We start from the raw sequence: 9091 nt of genomic DNA on the forward strand, positions 1-9091 counted from the left end.
TAATGGAAAAGAATATATATATATATATACATATATATGTTTAACGGAGTCACTTTGCTGTACAGCAGAAATTAATACAACGTTGTAAATCAACTGTACTTCAATAAAAAAAAAAAAGTCATGAAATCAAATAGCCCCATTTCTGACCTCTAAGAAATGGGGCTTGAGAGGGTGACATTCTGATGTCAGCATTCAGTGAGTTCAAAAACAGTGTCCACATGGCTCCAGGACGATCTGGATCAGAAGACACACAAACTTGAAAGGTATATTCTTACAAACATCAACCTCAGACGGACGATCCCTTCCTCTCAGGTCGGAAAATTCTGACATCCCGGTGGTGGTGTCGCTTCCTCTGTGGACGCATCTCAGACTAACTCAGTGCCAAGTCAAACTGCGGCTGCCTTGATTAAAAAAAGAGGGTTCCTAGGAAGGGAGAGAGGTGAGGGCTGCTTCCACACTGGGCCAATGAGCCCCACTTCAACACAGACATTCATTCAGAGACAATGGGATACTGGAAAGTCGTTCCTGTGTGGCAGAGGGAGCTCAGAGTCTTGACAGAGCAGGAATCAGATAAAGGAACGCAGAAACAATATGTTTGAAAGGCCAGTGGAGCTTTATGGAAACATACTTTATGAAATGGAATGAGACCCCCCTTTTATACAAAAGCTGTATCTGTAGCAAACTACTGGTCTCTTATACACTGTCCAGAAGAAATTATAATCTGAAAGGAAAAGCATCTAATATTTTACTTTTCCTGCCCCAACCAACATTGACACAAAAGACATCCTCATCACACAAGCTCCATAATTCTACTTGAACTTGGACCCTCTTATCATGCAAGCTTACCTAGTGTTCCAAAAATGAGGGTCTGGAAGAGAAAACGGCATCATTTCTTACAAAAAATGGCTTTCTGATTTTTTTTTTTTTTTAATCAACCAGTACAAGTCATCTCCTAATGTTGGTGTGTTATTTCCTGAAATTGTATATAATGGGTTTAGAAAAGTTTGGGGGGGAAAAAAGAGTTTTGAAGTTTACTAAATGCCCACCATCTCCATAACCACTCAAATCAGCCTATTTTTTGTAATTCCTTTAATTAAATATCTTTGATAATAAATCCAAATTAGGGGACAGTAAGTTATAACTTCTCGTCTGACCAGTGACTAATTACATATATTATAATGAACTTCAGTTTCCAACAGAAGGTATTTATCTCAATAATCAGCCCATATACATTAGCATATCTTAAAGGGATTTGTAAAACAGCCTTTACCATTTGAAGAGCCAACTAAGCTTCCTCCCCCAGTCTATGAAAGGGGGCAGAATCAGAAGAGATAGAATTACTTTAAAAAGAAGTTTGGACTAAATGTAAGTTGAGAAACTCAGATTATAGGCATAAAACCCTGACTTAAGAATATTTATCCTAAATACACCCTCTGACCATCACTAAAGAGACTTCAGCTTCTAAAAATCTACAATTTCCACAAATTTGTTCAAAAGATCTTTAACCCGGCTAGGCTCTTGTGAGTGCAGCCTTCAACGTTTTGGGTTAAGGTTTGAACTTTACTGAAAAAAGACTGTCAGATTTTTCAGGAAGCCTCTGATCATTCTCTATAAAAATCAACAAGAAGAACCCACTTTGGTGGTGGCAGGATGGATACCATTGATTTCAGTCCTATGCCAGCTCTTCCATTCATTTGAGAAACTTAATTACTTCCCTGGCCTATAGTCGACTGAGATCTTGGGATTATAAATAAGGCCAGGAGGGCCTGCACTGGTTTTCTGAAGCCCAGTTGTCTGACGGCTTTTTTGTAAGTTTCAAAGTTTTGCATTCTGGAGTTGCTATGGAGTTCAGGGGTGCAGTCTAAATGCTCAGGAAAAGGGCCCCATGGCGCTCCCCCTCCCTGCCTGCAGCTTGCATTCCTTAGAGGCGATGCAAACCTCCTCTTAGGACTTTTTCTCTGGTGCTCAGGAGTCTCTGGGGTGAGCAGTTAAGCCTTTTGATACAGCTGGTAATCCCAGCTCTGGCCATTATCGCTGCATTTTCCAACTATCCCTGGGTAATTGTCCAAGGGACTTGGACAAGTCAGACCAGCCAAAGGCACCATGAAGGTCAAACCACAATAGAGCATGCCCTGATTTTATCCAGGAGATTGATGCTCAAATCACCTTGATTTCGATTTGGCACCGGGGTTATAAAACGCACTTGCAATCACCGATAACACGTAAGCTCAGGCCCAAGAGTGGAACACTGTATTTTACACCCTCTGTGGAGCTTTCCCTAATGCAACCATAAATCAGCCCACAAAGCAGGGCGTTTGGTCTATGCTTATAGACACAACATCAAGAAACCCTGTGTGCATGGGGAGGGAGACATCTTGGGAACTTGGGAAGGACTTGGACTCTTTAGCTTAGGTCAGGGCCACCCAGGTGTGAACTTCAAGGCGGGGACAGAGCGCAGTGGGGGCTTTAGGGGAAGCCACACAGGATCACCCAGTGAGAAGTATATGCACATGTCCCCACGTGCACAAACAGATTTCTGAGCGCTTGAGCAGAGATTCAAAATCTTGACGTGGGAGAAAGAAGTACAAAATAGAAAGCAAAGTCTTGCTAACAGAAACGTGTGTAACAAAGAGGGAGAGAAAATACGCAATCCAATCAGAAAATCCCAGTTTGCAACACTTTGGGCAGTAGCTACAATATCCTTCCTACGGTGTCTTTCCCACCTGCCTCCATGAAAGGCTGACATCAAATTCATGTTTTTTTAGAAGAAAGCAAGGCCTCTAAATACTTAAAAACTCACAGCAGCAGTCAGCATAGTTTATATAACCGTTTCATGAAGTGCCCCGAGTGGGAGGTTTTACTAGTCTTGGGATGTTGAATTCAGTATCAGAAAAAGAGAGAAACAGCTGGTACCTCCAGGCCCATCATCCCCTTGGCATGGTGGCCTCTGGCTGAAGTTCAGCCCCCAATTCTGCTTATGGAAACTTCTCTGCTCCCCCAATCTTCCATCCCTCCCTAATCTCCCCCCACCATCAAACCACTTGTGGGAGTCCAAGCCAGCAGGCAGCTGGCCTTGCTCGGTAGGGGGGCAGCAAGAATGGGGTGGGAAGCAGGGGGAAGGGAGGGCATGGCGGGGCAGAGTCCAACATGCTTGATTGGGAGCTAGAAAAGAGGAAGAAAAGACAAAATCTAGGTCAGAAAAAAGAGAGAGAGAGTAATTCCTTACATTATTTTTTCCCAACATTTTTATTCTTCCAGAGCTTCCAAACTTCTCCACACATCTAAAGCAAGTAAGAAAACAACTAATGAAAATGATTCCTCTGCTTGGGGTGACACAGATCACCCGTTCTCCCCCAAATAAAACAGAAACCAACAGGCTGAATTTGTGGAAAATTTTACTCTACCTCATGCAACTGGAGTTTCCTTCTGCTTAAAGAAAATCTGCTTCAAATCCTTCACATGTTTTAAGCCTTTTGTAAAGTCTCACATTTGTAGTTCTGAATGCCTTTTAAGAGTGAGCATGATTTAGGCTTGAAGTTGAAGGAACTGGGGAAACCCATCCCTGGTTGTAAGTAAACTTACTTGTAAGTAACCCCATAGGGTAGTGTTTGCCGAGCAAAAAGCCTGTTTCTTTCATTTTTTTTTCTTCTGACGAATTTAGTATTTTTTTTTTGAATTGAAGTATAGTTGATTTACAATATCATGTTAGTTTCAGGTGTACAGTGCAGTGATTCCGTTATAAATACACATTCCTTTTCTGATTCTTTTCCCTTGTAAGTTATTACAAAATATTGAGTATAGTTCTCTGTGCTATGCAGTAGGTCCTTGTTGGTTATCTATTTTATATGTAGTAGTTTGTATACGTTAATCCAACCTCCTAATTATACTAAGATAATCATACTAAGTGAAGTAAGCCAGACAGAGAAAGACAAATATCATATGATATCACTTATAGGTGGAGTCCTAAAAAACGATACAAATGAACTTATTTCCAAAACAGAAGGAGATGCACAGACATAGAAAACAAAGGGGAAAGGGGTTTGGGGGGAGGGATAAATTAGCAAGCGTGTTTCCTAACAGACTATCATTCTGTGTTTTCCTTTTTCTTTTCATTAAAATAGAAAACACACACACACCCACACCACTTTTTTAAAAAAGAATTTTTAAACCATGCTTTCTCTGTGATATCTTATCAAGTAAGAGAGTAAGTTACCAAATGAAAAATTGCATTGAGTTTTAAAAGGGAAAAATCCTACCAATTCTCAAAGCTCAGAGTCTTGAAGGTAATTTATGTTTCTGGTATCTGGCTTCATTGTATACATATTAAACTCTCCAACAGTTGTATACAGTTTAAACCGACACAAAACAAAATGAAAAGATAAGAATAAAAGGAAACTCCCTGCTGCACTTTGCCCCAGGTCACGGTGTCAATTTGAAATAACAAAATGGAAAGAAACAAAGTAGTAATCACATTCTCCTTCCCAAAAGGCGGAGGCTGTGCTTGGTGATTAGAGAGAGAAACCCAAACCCCTGGCTGTGCAGGTGCCCATCACCCTCCTGCACAAGGTGAAAGGTTTGCGCGCATGTGCAGAACGGGCCACCCCAAACTCAGGAACAATCTTCTCACCAAGGGTCCCTTGGCCAAGTGGACACACATGGGGTTCTTCCTTCAGGTTCCAGGCCAGAGAGACCTTTCTGGGTGGTGCCCCCCAGATTGAAAAGAGAATTTGGAGGAGCCCTATGCTGCTTCCTCCCGGGAGTCTGGACAGCTACACGATTCCCCAGCGGAGGGCCAGGAGGCTGACCTGCTTATAAAAAGTGTCACCTAGAGCTGGAGGGGCTGTGTGCATCCTTCAAGGTGGTGGGAGATGGGAAGGTGGGAGGTGGGAAGGAGGCAGGGGCTTGTGTGGGACCATCCTGGAGACCCCCAATGCAGGCTGGGTTTTACTGTGTGTCCTTTGTTTTCTCATCAACTTCTCTGGGTGGTTGGGGGTCCTGATCTAACCTCATCTGTCACTGCTATGGTGAGCTGTGAGGCCTTGTGTGTTAACCTCTCCGGGCCTCAGTTTCCTCTCCGGGAAAGGCGGTGATGTCCCTGGGCTTCAGGGCCGGCCTGGGCATCCACTAAGCTCGGCCACCTGCAAGTTCTATGACAGGGAGGCGAGACCTCTGGCCAGCATCTCCACACACAAATGAGGGAAAAAATAGTTCCTATTGGTGCCATTGAGACTAGGCGGCTGACTGAGATAATGCTTGTAAAATACTTAGGCTGGTGCCAGGCACACAATAAAGCCCAAAGTAAAACAAGTTTGTTTGCGTGTGTGTTTGTTTAAAAAAAAAAAATTATCCTTGAAAAAGGAGGTGGGGAGGAACTCAGCCAATCTGAGTGTCACAAAAGCATGCCTCCCATGAGACACTCTCTAATGCATTCAGAAGGCACACCAAGCCCGAATTAGCTCGATTCATGCCAGTTGTGTGCTCCTAAAGGTTACCAGGTTACCAGATCAAAAGGGGCCAGGAAGGGCTTCCCTGGTGGCGCAGTGGTTGAGAGTCCGCCTGCCGATGCAGGGGACACGGGTTCCTGCCCCGGTCCGGGAAGATCCCACATGCCGCGGAGTGGCTGGGCCCGTGAGCCATGGCCACTGAGCCTGCGCGTCCGGAGCCTGTGCTCCGCAACGGGAGAGGCCACAACAGTGAGAGGCCCGCGTAACGCAAAAAAAAAAAACTCGTGTTGAGCCAGGGAGGTAGTGGTGAATTCGGGGATGATGAAGACCCTGGTGATGTGGAACTAGTGTTTCTAACACAATATATTGCTGTCCATATTGGCTTCATATCTCAGCCTAACCAAATGAACGGATTTAATCTTGTAAGTGGACATCGGGGCACTGGAAAATTTCACCTTTGCATCAGAGTTAATCCAGTATTCTTTACAGATATTATATTTAGGCTCTTATATTTTTAGTAGTGATGCAAAGGTCTGATGGGGATGAGAACTTGGGGGATTTAAAGAGCTGAGGGGGGGCCCCGTTCATGTCACATTCCTCTGGTTCTCCCTTCTAACGTTTGCTTCCTCGGGCGCATGCTTTTTCTGCATCTCTCAGGATGTGTGTGTGTGTGTGTGTGTGTGTGTGTGTGTGTCTTCCTCTCGCGCTCTCCTCTCTGGCATCCTCCCGCCTCCTCCCCTGTCTCTCCCTGTCCTCAGGACTCCGCACCCCCCACAGACAACGTCCCGATAATTATAGTTTATTGATTCTCCTGGTGTCTGCTGCCCCTGGCACTGTGTTCTTCATCTTAGTTGGGGCACCATCTCGTCGTCCATCACAGCCTGCATTTTTCAGGAGGCAAAGTGCTGCGGGTTCCAATCCAGAGAGCGAGCTGCTGCCTAGACCAAGGCCAGGAGCCTCTCAGAGGTGGGCTTTGCCCCTCCCCCAGCTCCCTCCCCTCCCCTCAGCTAAGGCCCTGGGGGCTTAGTCAGGATGGCAGCTGAGATCATCAGGAGAGCAGTAAACGTGTATTGACACTTACCACATGCCAGGCAAGCTGTAAGTGCTGTTCACAGGCCGTCTCCACATCCTTCTCCTCTTCATTACAAAGGAGGCTCAGAGAGGTGCAGGGCTCACCTGAAGTCACACAGCTGCTAAGCGTCACAGCTGGGATCTGCACGCTGAGCCTGAGCACACAGATTCCCAGCTAGCCCCTAAAAGGCGTAGGACCAATGAGGGGGGGTGAAGCAGATGGTGTGAGCTGAAGGGAAAATGCCGCAAGATGCTGGTTAAAAAAAAAAAAAAAAAAAAAGTCCCCTGAGACTCGCATGACTGGCAGATTCCCCACCCATTGCCACCCAGAAGGAGAGGGTCCCCAGCCAGCTTGAGCTGGTGCCCCAGCTGCTGTCGGAGACGACCTGGCTCCCAGGCTGTTTACTTCTCAGCCATAAACAGGAAGGCCATAAAAGGGGCCCCTTTGGGTCAACCACTCAGGGGTTTCTCTCTCCTCCTCCTCTTCCTTTTCCTCCTCCCCCCCGTACGTGTCCCCAGGCAGAGGGAGTGTTTCCTTTAGAAGGCTGCTACCTCCCAAGTGCTTTGTCCCTTGGCTTCGCCTGTCTCCCCTGGGCTGGAAATTCCCACTGTGAAAGTCAGTGCTTGGTGAATAGCGGTAGTCCTGGAACCCAGCCCCGAGAGCCCCAGGACACGAGGTGACAGGGACAGATATGCAAGGACCCCCCCCCCTCCAGTCTCCACTGCACCACCTACTTGTTGAAACTAATGGATAAGTAGAAATGATACATTTCCTGAAGAGAGAAAACTGCTGTTCTAAAAGAAAACTGGGGAGAAAGCCTAGGATATTGAGAGGTGAGGAGAAAAGCCACAAAGGAAAAATTAGCCAGCATGTTTCAAAGAACATTCTCTGTCCCATTCTTTCCCAAGAGATTCTGGGAAAAAGAAAAAGGGATTCCACAGCCAAGCAGGGTGCCATGTTGCCCTCTCGGAAGCACACCGTGCTCGTGGTTTATTAAAGTTCTGAGAAATCGCGCAAAGGGCCTTGTTTCATTGTGTGACTCGGTTTTCCAAACACCTTGGCCTCCAAGCTTCTATTTCCACTGATGGTCCATTTATTCTTACAGCATCTCACGTTCCCCTCTGTGCTTTGGGAACCTGCTGGTTAATGTGTGAGGTCAGATGTTCTGGAAGCACACTAGTCTCATCTGACCTTGACCTTCCTTGTCAGAGCCTTAGTGTTAAGAGTCACGTGGACATGACCTTCCTTCTTAACTGCTCATTGTTTCATTCCACAAGAACGTGCTGAGCCTTACAGACAAACAGCGGAAAAAGAGACAGGGCAGATGGAAATACCTTGGGCTCATCAGGGATTTATGAAGGACCTTTGAGTCCAAGCAGATCTCCTGTTTCCAGGAAGCCCCTTCTCTCTTTGACTCAATGACCCTCGGCCACATCCTGCCCAACCCACAGGCTCACAGTGACAGTCAAGCTCCCAGGTATGTTTCCTCGAGGGGTATTTGTGTGTCAGGATGGCAGTGTCAGAGAAAAATTTGAATAACCCTAACAAAACATTTTCTACGTTTTTGAGTCCTTGAAACTGTATGTGACTCTCTTCACTTCCAGGAACAAACCCAAGCCCAGTCATCTCACTGCCTGAGACCTCTCCTCTCTGGACACGGGCATCTGCCTGCAACCCCTCCTGCCCAGTCCTACCAGCCCTCAAAGGCTTTCTCAGACCACTGTATCTGTCCCCGCCCCCTTTCTCTGTCCTTCCCTGCCTAACTCCGTCACTTCACACATACCTGTTACTGGCTTGAATTTTCAGCTGCTTTCTGGTTTTCTGTTTGTTTGTTTTTTAGTGAGAAGTTGGAGGGTGTAAGGTCTCAAACCGGTGAACCAAATCAAGCTCACTGATGTGTTGGTCTCGCCGTGCTCAGAAAAAGAAAATGACTTCAATCAGCTGCCTAAGTATAATAATCAGGATTTCACATTAAAACTCTGGATTTACAGCCTCTCTTTAAAAAAAAATCAGAAGATCTGGCAACAATTGGCTCACATTCCTCTTTTACAACCGTCAGCTGGAGCCGGGTAGCAGCCTGTAGATGGGACAAATATCTTCAGTTTACAAAAGGTCCCACCCTTGCCTGGTGTCACTGGGAAATGGAGCCATTGACCCCGGTGCACCACTGGCTAGCTATATGACCTTGCGCAAGTGACTAAACCTTCCTGTGCCAAGATTTGTCATCTGGAAGACGGGAACAACAATAGTCCCCTACCTATATCAGTGAGGTTAAGCTAGGAATGCTGTGGTTAAAAAAAAAAATCTCCAAAATCTTCGGGAATTAATTTAACAAATTCTTATTTCTCACCCATGCTCTGTGTTTACTGTGGGTTGACACAGGGCAGGGGGAGGGGAGGGGAGGCTCTAATCACTGTAAGGATGTAATGACTCAGAGTCCCAGGGCAGAGGAGGGTCCGTCTTAGCACACACCCCCATCTTCCGTTCAGGGACCGTGAACATCAGGGTTGGGGAGGAAAGTGGCGAATCACACATTGACTCTCAAAATTTCCTCTTGGAAGTGACACACATGAAG

General features: G+C 45.9%; 1 long non-coding RNA gene across 1 annotated transcript; it reads right to left on the reverse strand.

Annotated features, from left to right (window-relative positions):
* Positions 1 to 3199: 3199 nt before the first annotated feature.
* On the reverse strand, positions 3200 to 8831 carry LOC308606356. Its single transcript, XR_014013805.1, has 3 exons — positions 8300 to 8831; positions 6526 to 6768; positions 3200 to 6382 (listed from the first exon to the last, which is right to left on the reverse strand). It is a non-coding gene; the product is annotated as an uncharacterized lncRNA (long non-coding RNA).
* Between the last annotated feature and the right edge of the window lie 260 nt (positions 8832 to 9091).

The sequence above is a fragment of the Mesoplodon bidens genome (assembly GCF_964165515.1).
Source record: "Mesoplodon bidens genome assembly, chromosome: 18".
NCBI lineage: Eukaryota > Metazoa > Chordata > Mammalia > Artiodactyla > Ziphiidae > Mesoplodon > Mesoplodon bidens.